General features: G+C 46.1%; 1 pseudogene; it reads left to right on the top strand.

Moving 5' to 3' along the window:
• Window positions 1-295: 295 nt before the first annotated feature.
• Window positions 296-799, top strand: LOC145352961 (peptidyl-prolyl cis-trans isomerase pseudogene; annotated as a pseudogene).
• Window positions 800-2,993: the final 2,194 nt, after the last annotated feature.

The raw sequence follows: 2,993 nt of genomic DNA on the forward strand, positions 1-2,993 counted from the left end.
AGAGTGAGCAGATAGGAAGAAAGTGGGGGGGGAAATTCAGCCTAAGGAGGCTGCCCTCAAACAGCAGCCCACTCTGCCTTCCTGCCCTTTAACCATTTCAGGTTAAAAATCAAGCCTGGAGCCCGCTCACCCACCACTTTGGGGGGGGTGAGTTTGGCAATGGGCAGGAAGGTGGAAAGAAATACAACCTGTTCTCCCTCTTAATGGGAAGCTGTGAATAACAGGAGGCTGCTGCTGAATGCCCTGGCTGCAATTCTGGCTGAGCAGACAATTACTCTGTTATAACAGAATCAGGATGGCTGCTCACAATCCCCGCATTTTCATGGATATTTCTGTGGACAGCGAGTCCTTGGCTCAGGTCATGATGGAGCTCAGGGCTGATGTCGTCCCAAAAACTGCAGAAAATTTCCATGCATTGTGCACTGGTGAGAAGGGATTTGGTTGCAAGGGCTCTTCATTCCATGGAATCATTCTCCAATTCATGTGCCAGGGTGGTGATTTCACAAGGCATAATGGCACTGGTGGAAAGTCCATCTATGGTGAAAAGTTTATGGATGAGAATTTCCAGCTGAAGCATATAGGACCTGGTATCCTGTTTATAACTAATGCTAGGCCAAATACAAATGGATCCCAGTTCTTTCTCTGCACCGTGAAGACTAGTTGGTTAGATGGAAAACATGTTGTGTTTGGTTCTGGGGTAGAAGGGATGGATGTTGTGAAGAAGATAGAAAGCCTGGGCAGCCAAAGTGGGAAAACCTCCAAGAAAATTATCATCACTGATTGTGGGCAGCTGAACTGATCATATTTACAAATGGAATTGTACAATTTAAATAAAATGTAATTTTAAACCAGGAATATTAAGGTAGGAAGAAGATTGCAGTGTGACAGATGCAACACTCAAGATGGCAGGAGGAGAGACACCATGGTTCCATAGGAGGACACAAAATCCTGAAGGAAAATACTCAAAAGGGATTGGCAGCATGTGACCTTGGAGGTCAATTCCTATGGATCAAGGCTCAAGAATCAGAGATTATTGAATTCAGGTGATTGGCAAAAGGAGCACGGACTGCTTGAAGAAACATGTTCTTTGCAGCGAGTGGTTTAGATCTGGGTTGCACTGCCTGAAAGTGTGGTGAAGGCAGATTCAAATGAGCCTTTCAAAAGAGTATTGAAAAATTCACTAAAAATTTGAAGGACTGCAGGGAAAAAGCAGAGAAGTGGGACTTGGCAAGGTGAACCTGCACAGGCGTGAAGTTTAATATTGGTGCTCTAATTACTATCCGAGTCTGAGACCTGACTTCAGTATCACAAGAAATCTAATCATCTCATACGGGTGGGCACTCTCAGTGAAAGCATCACCTCATGACATCTCAGACAAATCCCTGTCCTGCAACTCCCAAACCTCCTCCCACACCTCCCCCGTCCCCGTCACTCAGCCATCAGCAGCCATTGGCACTCAGGACTCAGGCATAGCGTTCAGATTCTCCTCCTCACCCTCAAACCTTCAGCAGTGCTGCCAGCCTCATATCCACTTCGCGCTTCCTCCACATATCTCCAACTATGGCAGAAACATCAGCCAAACACAATTGCTGACAACCTTCCCTCCGGCAGGGCAGGCTGGCACTCAACAGAAAGAAGCAGAGTAGCAGGAGCAGGGAACAAGGGCATCAGCATCTCCCAAATCCTATGGAGGAGATGATTCTTTGCATTGTGCGGCTAGATGGGATGGAATCTGTGATATCGTCCATCACTGAGAAAACCTTAGTTGACACTAGCCTGCCTTACGCCCCTTGAGTCTCGGATTAGTCTCATCTTGCAGTCTGATGTGCATAAGCTGTTTCCCACCCCCTTTCACTTTCCCTCACACCAACCTTCCCCTTTTGAGTCCTTGCTTTCAGGCACTCAAAAGCTATTACCTGTCCAGCCATAGCAGCTCCAAAAGGAAGAGAGAGAACAACAGCACAACACTAATGAAGAGGCCCCATCACTTGCTCTGATAACCAGGCACCAACATAGATATTGGTACCACATGAGCTTGCAAAGAGTTGAGCTCAACAAGTGGTGGGTCACTGAGCATTAATGGACTGCAGCAAGGCCTAGGATAATGGATTGCTCATTTGGTAGTTCAGAGGCAAGGCTGTGGGGAAGGCAGATGATTACCTCAATATCATGACATATAGGAAAAGACTGATGGACATTGCACATCAAGATGTATTAATATGCCTGCCATTCAGCTTCCTGTCACTGCCAAGGAATGCTGAGCAACCCAGCTCCAAGTTGGCAGAGACCTTGCATAGAGCTTGCTCACTCTGTATTGTCCTGCACATCCAAGGCAGCTGTAACCCCAATGCAGTGTGTACATACAATCTATGCGTCTTATGTTGAGGATATAGCAACACTCCATTCTAAATCCAGAATCTCATCATAAAACCTCCAAGTATACTCCAGAATACTTTGCAACAACAAAAGATTTTTCAAAACCATCTTACCTCTGAGTTGAGCGCCTGATCCTTTATGTAGCACCAGTACTGGACCTTCTTGCAGCAGAACATTGAGGTGGGTTGGGAACAAAAAAAATCAAGCAAGTTTCCAGCTCTGCAAATTCAACTCAGGGGAAAAACTTCCCGGGTGTTGTGATTTTGGTTCCAGGGGTGTGCGATGTAATGGGAATCGGGCCTGCTGACCCTGGAAGCAGTGTAGAGACAGACAGGCACCTATGGGTTTAAAAAACAGGCTGGTAAGGAGGTCCACTTGTGAGCCAGGAAGTTGATGGTCTTGTCAAAAATGCTTGGGGAAGACATCATTGAGCCATTGCGTGTAAACTCTCAATGTTGTCCAACTGATGGATGGCCATTCATGGGCTTTCCATAGGAAAAAAATGATCATTAAAATTGTAGTGAAGGAGTACCATCAACCACTTTAAACATGGAGAAGGGTCACCAGACATAGTCACAGAGATGGCATCATCTTGGCACCATCAGCTTCTAACCATT

This window comes from Carcharhinus amblyrhynchos, chromosome 15 (assembly GCF_965287045.1).
Source record: "Carcharhinus amblyrhynchos chromosome 15, sCarAmb.v2.hapA, whole genome shotgun sequence".
Lineage (NCBI taxonomy): Eukaryota > Metazoa > Chordata > Chondrichthyes > Carcharhiniformes > Carcharhinidae > Carcharhinus > Carcharhinus amblyrhynchos.